Source organism: Elephas maximus, chromosome 4 (assembly GCF_024166365.1).
Source record: "Elephas maximus indicus isolate mEleMax1 chromosome 4, mEleMax1 primary haplotype, whole genome shotgun sequence".
Lineage (NCBI taxonomy): Eukaryota > Metazoa > Chordata > Mammalia > Proboscidea > Elephantidae > Elephas > Elephas maximus.
In genome coordinates, this window is record NC_064822.1 from 142592821 (window position 1) to 142606211 (window position 13391).

General features: G+C 38.4%; 1 protein-coding gene across 1 annotated transcript in view; it reads left to right on the forward strand.

Annotated features, from left to right (window-relative positions):
* Positions 1-13391, forward strand: part of OTOGL (otogelin like) — a 344392-nt gene that overhangs the window by 53083 nt on the left and 277918 nt on the right. The window lies entirely within an intron of this gene.

Below are 13391 nucleotides of genomic sequence, written 5' to 3' on the forward strand. Positions count from 1 at the left end.
TGTTGTCGAAAATATACATAGCAAAACATACACCTTTTCAACAGTTTCTACATGTACAATGTAGTGACATTGATTACATTCTTCAAGTTGTGCAACCATGCCCACCTTCCTTTTCTGAGTTGTTTCTACCTCATTAATATGAACTCACTGCCCCCCAAATTTCTGCCTAATCTTTTGAGTTGCTGTTGTCAATTTGATCCCATATATATAGGTCTTAAACATGTGTAATACTCAAGGCAGAACTTTTTTACTAGTTAAGCTAAACTACTGTTCAGTTTTAAGATGACTTTAGGGGATATTTTTGGTTTAACGTTTAAAGATTATCTCAGGGCAGTAGTTTCAGGGGTTCATCTACCCTCCATGGCTCCAGAAAGTCTGGAGTCCATAAAAATTTGAAATTCTATTCTACATATTCTCCCTTTTCATCAGGATTCTTCTATGGAATCTTTGATCAAAATGTTCTGTAATAGTAGCTGGGCACCATTCAGTTCTTCTGGTCTCATAGCAAAGGAAGCAGTTATTCATGGAGACAATTAGCTGCACATTGCATATCCTCTGCCTGTTCCTGACTTTCCGTCTTCCTCTGTTGTTCCAGGTGAATAGATACCAATTATTGTGCCTTAAATGGCTGCTTGCGAGCTTTTAAGACCCCAGGCATTATGCAATGAACCCGGAGGTAGAACAGAAGCATTAAACACATTACTAGGCCAATTACCTGGGATGTTCCATGAAACCATGACCCTAAACCTCCAAACTAAGAAGCCAAATCCCATGAGGTGTTTGATTGTACATAAGCAGCTTCAGCAACCACTCTTTTTTTTTTTTGCCGTTGTTGTAAATCTATCACACAACTTTTGCCAATTCAACTTTTTACCGGTGTACAAATTATTGAAAACAATTAGAATAATCAGCTGTGCAACCCTACCCTTAACCAATGTGATTTTCCCATCACCATTAACCTTTCTTTTCCACCTTGCTCCTGCCACTAGTAACCACTAATAAACTTTGGTCTCTGTACATTAGCCTTTTCTTGTCTTTTTTTTTTAAGTAAGTAATGCCATGTAATGTTTGCCCCTTTGTGATAGGCTTATTTTGCTCAGCATAATGTCTTCAAGCTCCATCCATATTGTCGCATGTATTAAGGCTTCATTTCTCCTACTGGCTAAGTAGTATTCCATTGTATGTATGTACCACATTTTGTTTATCCATTTATCTGTCGATGTACATTTAGGTTTTTTCTACCTTTTGGCTATTGCGAATAGTGCTGCAGTGAGAATTTATTTTTAATCATGATTTTACAGATGAGAAACAAATGAGATGAAGTTAAGTGATTTACTTAACACTGCCTCACAAATTAATAGCAAACTAGAACTCTGTGTCAGTCACTTTCATCTCATGTTTCTAAGTTTATTAAGGTCACAACCCAATGCCAGGAGTGCTTCCCTGAAGATTAGAGATTTCTCCATTAAAATTCAGGGTCTAGAATCAAACCAGGTTCACGCTGATAAATGTGGAGCTCTGATCTGTGTTTCTGTTCTTCGGGAAGAAGTGTTATTTTGGTGTCTTCCAGCCTTTTAGATTGAGAGGCTAAAACAATAGGCCCAATGAAAAAATAAAGAGGTCCATATGCCCTTATGTTAGTAGAAAGGAATATTATGAATTATAAACAAATTTGAAGTTTTCTTTCTCAGGGTAAAGTTAGATATTTTTTTAGACACCCATACTCTCAGTTACACAGATGTGGAATAACTTGTATTGAATCAAAATGTATAAATTCCTTATAGGGTATTGAAAATTCTTACTGAATCTTGTATTGCGCAAGGGCTTCCTTCTTTATTTAAGAACGACTTAGAAGGATAATATACTTGGTTAAAACTGCCAATTGTCTGATTAGGTTATTTTATTCTTTCTTATTTTAGTTTCCTCAGTAAGATAATGATAGTAATAGAACTTATCTAATAAAATTGTTAGGAGAATTAAATGAAACAAATTGAGTGTTTAGCACATGACAAACTGTCCATAAGTGTTAGGGTTATCATTTTATCATTTTCTTCCTCCTTTTCATTATTATAATTATTGAATGATGATGATTATTAAATGAAGATGAGAATATGTGTTCTCCAGATAAATAGGAATGGGGGAGCACGGAAATGGTGAGAATTTTTTTTCATCTCCCATATTTCAAAGGCCTGTTGTGAAAGCTCTTCCTACCAGATGCAAGACAAGAGCATCATTCACTTTAGTAGGCAAATGACTCCAATTTTGAAAGACAACAGCTAAATCAGCATTTTCAAGCAATAAAAGCCAATGTCAAGAAAATACAAAAACTGAATTTTTTCTATTAAAAAATGGCAAGGGCACAGTAACACCGTAGATTAATAGTGAATCTAAATGTTCTCCAAGAATAAAAATTAGAGTAAAGGCAGGAGTGTAAAGTTAATTACTGGCACATCATTAACACTAAAATGTTTTTTTGAATGAATAAGTAAACTAGTTTGTGGTGGATTGTTGATTACTGGCCTAATCACAAGTCTCTGAATATGTCCAATATGACAGATATACAGGTGGTTCTACTAATTTTCTCCTCCAACTTCTTCTCAGTGTGTCCTTCCTTTCCAGTCCTAGATACTGGAAAGCTAAAAACCACATCTCCCGGGCTCCCTTATAGCTAGGGTACCAGAGGTGATTTAGGTTTGGCCAATCAGAAGCATTCACGTGAGATGCAGATTTGGACCTGATTGTGGCACAGCCTGTGCTCTATTATTAACCTAAAAGTTGATGGATTAGCCCCACTCGGTGGCACCATGGAAGAAAGACCCGTGGTCTGCTTCCATAAAGATTACAGCTAAGAAAGCCCTATGAAGTTGTTCCACTCTGTAACACATGGGGTTGCCATGAATTGGAGTCCGCTTGACGGGAATGTGTTTGGTTTTTATTTATGCTGTGAAGAGGGACAGAGCAAGAAGTATCTGTCTTGCTGGTGCAGTTGCTGCAGAGGTGGATGGTGCTGGGGTTGGCAAATGAAGTGTTAGGTCCTTGATCATTCAGGTGAAGCAGCTGACTTGAAAGCCCATTTCTGAAATGGTGTCTTGATAGTTATTCCTGAACACTCTACCTGGTGCTTATTTATTTAGACTTCCTGATTATTCTGTAAACCTTTTAAAATCCCATTGCCGTCGAGTTGATTGGGACTCATAGCGACCCCTGGGACAGAGTAGAACTGCCCCATAGGGTTTCCAAGGCTGTAATCTTTACAGAAGCAGATTGCCACATCTTTCTGGCTGGTGGGTTTGAACTGCTGACCTTTGAGTTAGCAGCAGAGCGCTTAACCACTGTACCACCAGGGCTCCTTGTAAATCTTTTAATACCTTGGAATTGTATCAATCTCTTCCTATTTAAAGGAACCCTGGTGGTGCAATGGTTAAGTGCTTGGCTGCTAACCAAAAGGTTGGTGGTTCAAACCCACCCAGCGACTCTGCAGAAGAAAGACCTGGTTATTTGCTCCCATAAAAATTACAGGCTGGGAAACCCTATGGGGCATTCTGCTCTGTTACATGGGGTTGCTGTGAGTCAAAAATTGACTTGACGGCACACAACAACTTTCTATTTAAAGAAACCAGGATGGATTCTATCCATTGCAGTAGAGCCTTGACTAACACACTGGTGGCTCCTACCCCCATGCCATAACTTTCTTTGTCTCTGATATACCTTCCCATCTTTTTTAAATCTTGCCTGAGGCAAATGCCACTTTCCTTCAGAAATATTCTTTGATCTCCCCAAATAAAATGCTCTTTCCTTTCTCTGATCCACTAGAGGCTTTATATTTGTTTTATGGTTTTTGCCATATTCTGCCTTGATTTGAAGCCAGTCTTCCTACTGTACTCAAATGCAAGATCTTTGAAGGAGTGTAATATTAAAATACCCTGAAAGACCTTTTTAAATTCCCACAGTGCTTATTACAGTGCCATAGGTATAACCCAAACACCAAACCAGTTACCCTCGAGTCAGTTCCAACTTACGGAGATCCCATGTGAGAAGAGTGGAACTGTTCAATAGGGTTTTCAAGGCTGTAACTTTTTGGAAGCAAATTACTAGGCCTTTCTTCTGAGGTACCTCTGGATGGGTTCAAACCATCAACTTTCCCATTATACTCTAGTGCTTAGCCATTTGCACCACCCAGAAAAGCCCACCACAGGTCTAGCAGGTGCGTCATTAGTATTAAGGGGATTTAATCAAAATCACTTCAGTTAGACTACCTTTAGAAACACTGGACCTAGAGGAAGGAGCCCTGGTGGCACAGTAGTTAAAGTGCTTGGCTGCTAACGGAAAGGTCCCTGGTTTCAGCCCACCAGCTGCTCCTCATGAGAAAGATGCGGCCGTCTGCTTCTGTAAAGGGTTGCTATGAGCTGGAATTGACTCAATGGCAAATTTTTGATTTGATACCTAGAGACAGTGGGCTCACAGTTTATAAATACTTGCTGATGACTGCTCCATCTGTATCTCTATGCTAGACCTCTTTCCTGAGCTTCAGACACATTATTTCAACCATCTCCAGGACATTTCCATCTGAATATCTGACACACACCCTAGGTGAAACGTTTTACAGTCTGACCTTAATACTTGTACCTGGACACCTGCTTGTCTCTGCTTTCCCTACACTAATGAATGGCAGACATCACCGTTCTCTACCAGATCCTTGGGCAACATTTTCAAATACTGCACACTTACTTCTCTTATTATATCCAGTCAGTAACCAAGTCATATCCACTCAAGCCTCATCTATCTCACCAGTTCCTTTTTTCCTCGTCTCTTCTACTATTGACATTTTAGGAACTTAATGTCTCACATGGAGTGTAGCACTAATCTTCTCCATACTACCACAGACTGTTCTTCCTAAAGCAATTCTGTCATATTTTTTGAGTTGTTTTTCAGTTTTATCAACAATTTTATTTCGAGTTTAGGGTCAATACGGAAACATGATGTTGAGAGGAAAATTATTAATTTATATGGATCCTTTTGAGTGATTGTACCTGAAGTTTAGTTTTGAGGCAGGTTGATTTTGATGACCGCTTGGTTAACTGTTTGTTCTCAGTTTTGTCAGAAGATGTAAATGTTCATATATTCCTTCCTTCATTCATTAAACAAGTAACTGCATCAAATGTCATTATTATTTTGTTACGAAGTAGAGCAAAATATTGAAAAATGTGGACTCTTGAATCAGTTTAGTTGGGTTAGAATTACTCTGGGTCTGCCACTAACTATTTGGTGACCTGGGGCAAGCTACTTAATCTCTCTGTGCTTCAGTTTCCTCATTTGTAAAATGTTGATAACAATAGTAATATCTATCTCATAATATTGTTGTTAGGATTGAATAAATTAGTTTACGGCTTCTAGTAAATATATGGTGTCAGCTACTACCTTTAAAAAAAAAAAATTTATTAAATGAGTGTTTGAGCTTTTAAAGTATCTAAATTTGAAATTCTGACTAAGAGAGAAGAACTGGTATCTCTGGGAATTGTAGGCCCATAGACTTAAGTGATTTTAGTAATTAGATGATTTTTTTCACATTTATGAAATAAATGTACATAGAATGACTTCTTTAAGTTCACCCAGCTTACTAAATTTACCTGCAGAAAAATAGTGTACAAAATTTGAACTAAATCTTGATAATAGTTGATAAAATAGTTTACTCCACAGGAGATAAGGACTAGCTCTTGGAGATGTTATTGAAGCTTGGCGATCTTTTTACTCTTGTGCTTTTTTTTTTTTTTTTCCAAAAGGAAGAATCAGGTAAGTATACTCTGTCACATTTCCTGAGTACTTAAACTGTATAAAGTGGGGTGGTGATTTCAAGGAAAGAAAGCCAAGGTATTTTTCATTAGCTATAGAAATAAAAGAAGACTGTGGAATGATCTTTATCTTTTTCTGCTCCTTTAGTCTAATTTATGGAACTGTAACATCAGTAGTGTCTTATCTTTTTCTCCTCTAATGAAAAGATGAATATTAAAATAACCCTCATTTAAAAAATTATTGTGAGATATGTGTATATATATATATATATATATATATATATATATATATATATATATATATAAAAAACACAAGACTTGGGACCTTAACCATTTTAAGTATACAACTTAATGACATTAATTACATTCACAATGTTGTGCAACCATCACCACTGTCCACCTCTGAAATTTTTTGTCACCCAAAATGGGCACTTAGTATCCCTTAAGCAGTAATTCCCCATTCCTCCCTCCCCCAGCCCCTGGTAACCACTGATCTACGTCTGTCTTTCTTCATTTGCCTATTCTGTTGTTGTTAGGTGCCGTGGAGTCACCTTGGACTCAGAGCGAGTCTATAGGGCAGAGTAGAACTGCCCCATAGGGTTTCTAAGGAATGGCTGGTGGATTTGAACAGCTGACCTTTTAGTTAGCAGCCAAGCTTTTAACCACTATGCCACCAGGGCTCCTTCATAACTTCAAATAAGTGAGATCTGGAAAGTTAATGATTAATAAATATGATTTTCTATATATGTTTGTAGTAGAAAAAAACTTTTGTATTTTAAAGTCAGCAGTATAATTTACCTTTGGGAGACAATAGACTATTTTAAGGAAGTACCTTACTGGCTACTCTGGGAGTGAATGATATGGGAGGGTGTCTCCTACACTTCTTCCCCCTCTTTCTCACATGGGTTTGGCCAAGATAGGATAGACTGAGTTTAGGAGGGAGCTGAATGGCTTGCTTATTTAGCATACCGAATAGGAGTTTTGAATCTCTGAAAGAAGACCAAGGGAGAGGGAGAGAGACCCTTGAAAAGTACAGAAGAGGGAGGAAGATATGAGAAAGATTTGAATCAGCATCATTTAATAAAAACATAATGTGAGTCATATACACATAATTTTAAATTTTTTGGTAGCTACATTAAAAAAAGAAAAAGGTGAAATTAGTTTTAGTAATATATTTTATTTAAGCCAAAGTTTGAACATGTATTCATTATAAAAATTGAGATATTTTATCTATCTATCTAGTATCTAGTTGGGAAACCCTGGTGGAGTAGTGATTAAGAGATTACGGCTGCTAACCAAAAGGTTCGCAGTTCAAATCCACCAGGTGCTCCTTGGAAACTCGGTCCTGTAGGGTCACCATGAGTTGGAATCGACTCGATGGCAGTGGGTTTGGGTTTTGGGTTATCTAGTGTCCAAAACGTGGTGTGTATTTTACATTGAAAACACATCTCAGTTTGGGCTAGCCAGATTTCATGTGCTCGGAGGCCACATGTGGCCAGTGACTCCTGTATTTGGCAGTATAAATAAATAAATACATACAGGAGCTGCTTCATCATGGCTAGTCTGGATCCTGAGAAGAGACAGATCATTAAAGTTCTGAGCGGTAAGAATGGAAGATGGTTGTTAAATTAAAAAATTTAATTCATTATTGTGCCAAGATATAACCCACTTCCCACTATCACTGCATTTTCAGTAAAATTCTCTATTAAATGTAAGATAACTTTTGGTGAAACCTCTTTGTATCTGTATTAGCAGGAGCTACTGTTCCTCAAGTGTTCACCTGAGCCAGGAGTTTAGTGTCTCTCCCTCTCTTCCTTCAACCTAGTAAAGCCAAGTCTTATTCATTCTATAGCTGTAACATACTCTGCACCTGTCTCCTCCTTTCTATTCTCATTTTGCTTTGGTTGCTTTGGATGCTCGAAAAGATCTGTGTTTCATACTTAGGTCATATGATGAAGAAGAGCAAATAAAACAGTCTTAAACAGCCAGATGTGTGTGAGAATTGAAATCCAGCAGAAAGGACAAATCAGATGATTTGGAAATAGATGGGAGAGATGAAGGGGGTTCCCACTCTACATTGGACAGGAACTTGACTCATTTTATCTAAAGATTAAAATTATATCTGGAGAATATGGGACCACTCAAATCATAAAAATTTGATTTTTATGGGAAGGCATATATGTGAGAACTGGGAAATATGAGCTGGATGAATTAAGGGCAATATTCCACCTTGGGAAAATGATTTTGTGACAAAGGCTGATCTGATCTTTGTTGCTGTTAGGTGCCCTCGAGTTGGTTACAACTCATAGCAACCGTATGTACAATAGAATGAAACACTGCCTGGCCCTGCGCCATCCTCATAATTATTGTTATGCTTGAGTCCATTGTTGCAGCCACTGTGTCAGTCTCATTGAAGGTCTTCGTCTTTTTCGCTGCCCCTCTACTTTACCAGGAACCCCTTGTGGCATAGTGGATAAGAGCTATGGCTACTTTACCAAGCATGATGTCCTCCTTCAGGGACTGATCCTTCCTGATAACATGTGAAAGTATGTGAGACGAAGTCTCTGAGGAGCATTCTGGTTGTACTTCTTCCAAGACAGGTTTGTTCCTTCTTTTGACTTTCCATAGTATATTCAATTTTTTTTTGCCAACATCACAATTCAAAGGCATGAATTCTTCTTTGGACTTGTTTATTCATTATCCAGCTTTTGCATGCATATGAGGTGACTGAAAACACCATGGCTTGGGTCAGGAGCACCTTAGTCTTTAAGGTGACTTCTTTGCTTTTCAACACTTTAAAGAGGTTTTTAACAGGAGATTTGCCCAGTGCAATGCATATTTTGATTTCTTGGCTGCTGCTTCCATTGATTGTGGATCCAAGTAAAATGAAATCCTTGACAACTTCAGTCTTTTCTCCATTTATCATGATGTTGCTTATTGGTCTAGTTGTGAGGATTTTTGTTTTCTTGATATTGAGGTGTAATTCATACTGAAGGCTGTGGCCTTTGATCTTCATCAGTAGTCCTTCAATTCCTCTTCACTTTAAGCAAGCAAGGTTCTATCATCTGCATATCAAAGGCTATTGATGAGTCTTCCTCCAGTCTTGATGCCTTGTTCTTCATCATATAGTCCAGCTTCTCAGATTATTTGCTCAGCATACAGATTGAATAAGCATAGTAAAAGGATACAACCCTGATGTACATCTTTCCTGACTTTAAACCACACAGTATCCCCTTGTTCTGTTTGAACGACTGCCTCTTGATCTATGTACAGTTTCCTCATGAGCACAGTGTTCTGAAATTCCTATTCTTTGCAATGTTATCCATAATTTGTTATGATTCACACAGTTGAATGCCTTTGTGTAGTCAATAAACCACAGGTAAACATCTTTCTGGTATTCTCTGCTTTTAGCCAGGGCCCATCTGACATCAGTGATGATATTTCTGGTTCCCTGTGCTCTTCTGAATCCAGCTTGAATTTCTGGCAGTTCCTGTGTATATACTGGTGTAGTCACTTTTGAAAGATCTTAAAAATTTTACTTGCGTGTGATATTAATGATATTGTTTGATAATTTCTGCATTTGGTTGGATCACCTTTCTTGGGAATAGGCATAAATATGAATCTCTTCCAGTCGGTTGGCGAGGTAGCTGTCTTCCAAATTTCTCAGCGTAGATGAATGAACACTTCCAACACTGCCTGCATTTGTTGAAACAGCTCAATTGGTATTCTGTCAATTCCTGGGGCCTTGTTTTTTTGCCAGTGCCTTTAGTGCAGCTTGGACTTCTTCCTTCAGTACCATCGGTTCCTTGTCATATGTTACCTCCTGAAATGGTTGAATGTTGACCAATTCTTTTTGGTATAGTGACTCTGTGTATTCCTTCCATCTTCTTTTAATGCTTCCTTTGTTGTTTAAATATTTTCCCCGTAGAATCCTTCAATAGTGCAGCTTGAGGCTTGAATTTTTTTTTCAGTTCTTTCAGCTTGAGAAATGCAGAGCGTGTTCTTCCCTTTTGGTTTTTTACCTCCAGGCCTTTGCACATGTCATCATAATACTTTACTTTGTCTTCTTGAGCAGCCCTTTGAAATCTATTCAGCTCTTTTACGTCATCATTTCTTCCTTTCCCTTTAGCTACTCGACATTCAAGAGCAAGTTTCAGAGTCTCTTCTGACATCATTGTGGTCTTTTTTTTCTTTTTGATGACCTTTTGCTTCCTCCATATATCATGTCCTTCCATCTGGACTTCGGTCACTGGTGTTCAATGCGTCAAATCTGTTCTTGAGATGGTCCCTAAATTCAGATGGGATATGCTCAAGGTCCTGCTTTGGCTCTGGTGGACTTGTTCGAATTTTCTTGAGTTTCTACTTGAACTTGCATATGAGTAATTGATGATCTGTTCCACAGTCAGCCACTGGCCTTGTTCTGACTGATGATGTTGAGCTTTTCCATTGTCTCTTTCTATAGATGTAGTCGATTTTATTACTGTATATTCCATCTGGCGAGGCCCACATGCGTAATTGCATTTATGTTGGTGAAAACAGGTATTTGAAATGAAAAAGTTGTTGGTCTTGCAGAATTCTATCATGCGATCTCTGACATTGTTTCTATTACCAAGGCCTTATTTTCCAACTACTGATCCTTTTTCTCCAACTTTCAGATTCCAATCACCAGTAATTATCAATGCATCCTGATTGCATGTTTGATCAATTTCAGACAGCATAAGTTGGTAAAAATCTTCAATTTCTTCATCTTTGACCTTAGTGCTTATGTGTTCCATCTCATTTTTGAGGATTTCCATTTTCCCTAGGTTCATACTTCATAACATTCTATGTTCCAATTATTAATGGATGTTTGCGACTATTTCTTCTTATTTTGAGTTGTGCCACATCAGCGAATGAAGTCCCCAAAAGCTTGACTCCATCCATGTCATTAAGGTCGACTCTGCTTTGAGAAGGTAGGTCTTCCTCTTTTGAGTTCCTTCCAACCTGAGGGGCTCATCTTCCAGCACTGTATCAGACAATGTTCTGCTGCTATTCATAAGGTTTTCACTGGCTAATTCTATTCAGAAGTAGACTGCCGGGTCCTTCTTCTTAGTCTGTCTTAGTCTGGAAGCTCAGCTGAAACCTGTCCACTGTGGGTGACCCTGCTGGTATTTGAATATCGGTGGCATAGTTGGGTACAAACCTGGCATGGACAGACATGAGGCTATTTATAGTCTTTGTTTTTTCACATTTAATATTCCTATATTTTGCAGCAGGTTTATTAATGAATTTGATAATGGGGCACTGCCCCAGATTCCATTATGGGGTACCTCATATTGTAAGGTATATGTACCCACAAAGAATTGGTCCATGTTCAGTCATTTCAGGAGGTAGCATATGATCAAGAACCGATGGTACTGAAGGAAGAAGTCCGAGCTGCACTGAAGGCATTAGTGAAAAACAAGAATCCGGGAATTGATGGAATACCAATTGAGATGTTTCAACAGATGGATGCAGCACTGGAATTTTCACTTATCTGTGCCAAGACATTTGGAAGACAGTTACCTGGCCAACCAACTGGAAGAGTTCCGTATTTATGCCTATTCCAAAGAAAGGTGATCCAATTGAATGTGGAAATTATTAAACAATATCATTAATATCATATGCAAGTAAAATTTTGCTAAAGATCATTCAAAAGTGGTTGGAGCAGTACATCGACAGGGAACTGCCAGAAATTCAAGCCAGATTCATGCAACAAGGGGTATCATTGCTGATGTGAGATGTATCCTGGCTGAAAGCAGAGAATGCCAGAAAGATGTTTACCTGTGTTTTATTGCCTATGCAAAGGCATTTGATGCTATGGATCATAACGAATTATGGCTAACATTGTGAAGAATGGGAATTCCAGAACACTTAATTGTACTCATGAGGAAACTGTACATAGATCAAGAGGCAGTCGTTCAAACAGAACAAGGGATACTTGGTGGTTTAAAGCGGGAAAGATGTTTGTCAGGATTGTATCCCTTCACCATACTTGTTCAATCCATATGCTGAGCAAATAATCCGAGAAGCTGAACTATATGAAGAAGAACATGGCATCAGATTTGGAGGAAGACTCCTTAACAACCTGTGTTAGGCAGATGACACAATCTTGCTTTCTGAAAATGAAGAGGACTTGAAGCATTTACTGATGAAGATTGAAAACCATAGCCTTCAGTATGGATTACACCTCAACATAAAGAAAATAGAAATCTTCACAACTGGAACAATAAACAACAGCATGATAAACGAAGAAAAGATTGAAGGGTTGTTAAGGATTCGTGTTACTTGGATCCACAATCAATGCTCATGGAAGCAGCAGTCAAGAAATCAAAAGGCGCATTGCATTGGACAAATCTGCTGCAAAAGACCCCTTTAAAGCGTTAACAAGCAAAGATGTCACTTTAAAGACTAAGGTGTGCCTGATCCAAGCCACAGTGTTTTCAGTCACCTCATATGCACGTGAAAGCTGGACAATGAATATGGAAGACTGAAGAAGAATTAATGCCTTTCAGTTATGGTGCCGGCAAAGAATATTGCATCTACCATGGAGTGCCAAAAGAACAAAGAAATCTGTCATGGAAGAAGTACGGCCAAAGTTCTCCTTAGAAACAAGGATGACAAGACTTTGGCTTACATACTTTGGACATGTTGTCAGGAGGGACCAGATCCTGGAGAAGTAGAGGGTCAGCGAAAATGAGGAAGACCCTCAATGAGACGGATTGACACAGTGACTGCAACAATGGGCTTAAGCATATCAATTGTGGGGATGGTGCAGGACCAAGCAGGCTTCGTTCTGTTGTATGTAGGGTTGTTGTGAATTGTAACTGACTAGATGGCACCTAACAACAATTCTCTGAAGTCCAAAAAATTCTGAATTCGCAATTATCCCATGAATTGGGATTGGGAGGTATGGATAAATGGGAGAAGCTTTCCTAGAAGCCCATCAAATCATAGCCTAGAGGCCAGTGCTTGACTTGCCTGTGTTTGAGGAGAGCCCTGCTGGTAGGTACACCCCTTCTCTCTTATTAATTGGACAAGTGTTCTTTCTCTCCTTTCTTTCCTAGCTTTCATTTTGTCCCTTCTTCATTATTTGTTGTCTCCTTCCTTGATATCTGTAAGGTTGTATATAGCTCCTCACATAAAATTCTTGCATTATTGGGTAGTAGGGAGAAAGTCTTGAGCTAACGGCTGTTGTTAATAAGTTCAACTAAAATTTCTTAGAATAGAAGAGGTTTGACTCAGGTCAAGTACATTTGATAGAGTGTATTAGTTGAAGAAGTCAAAACATAGTATATGTGTGCTGAAAGCTAAGTATCAGCCACTATTTTATTTATAGTCTAGTGATTCTAATCTTATCAGAGGAGTAAGCTGTTTATGTAGTATGCTACTCAGGTGTACTATTTCTACATCTAGAGGATCTTTCATGCTGAAGCAGTTAATACCACTGTAAAACCCATTGCCGTTGAGTCAATTCTGACTCATAGCGACCCTACCAAAAACTCAAAACCCAACCCACTGCTGTCGAGTCGATTCTGACTCATAGTGACCCAATAGGACAGAGTAGAACTGCCTGATAGAGTT